Raw genomic sequence first — 244 nt, forward strand, 5'->3', positions numbered from 1 at the left:
AAAACACACCGACATTACAGCGGTGCAGTCCTCTAGCGCCCCCTGCTGTCCATCAACATGTTTTTATGTCATAAAACAGTGGTTCCCAAACTTTTTATCTTCTGACCCACAAAATATTCATGGCAAAAACTTGTGACCCCAAATATTACTGGTCTGAGTACATGAGCTTCGTTAATAAACCTAAAAACACAGGCTTTTTGACAATCTAAACAGCTTGTACACAAATATAAATACTTATTTATAC

Source organism: Austrofundulus limnaeus, unplaced genomic scaffold, assembly GCF_001266775.1.
Source record: "Austrofundulus limnaeus strain Quisiro unplaced genomic scaffold, Austrofundulus_limnaeus-1.0 Scaffold447, whole genome shotgun sequence".
Taxonomy (NCBI): domain Eukaryota; kingdom Metazoa; phylum Chordata; class Actinopteri; order Cyprinodontiformes; family Rivulidae; genus Austrofundulus; species Austrofundulus limnaeus.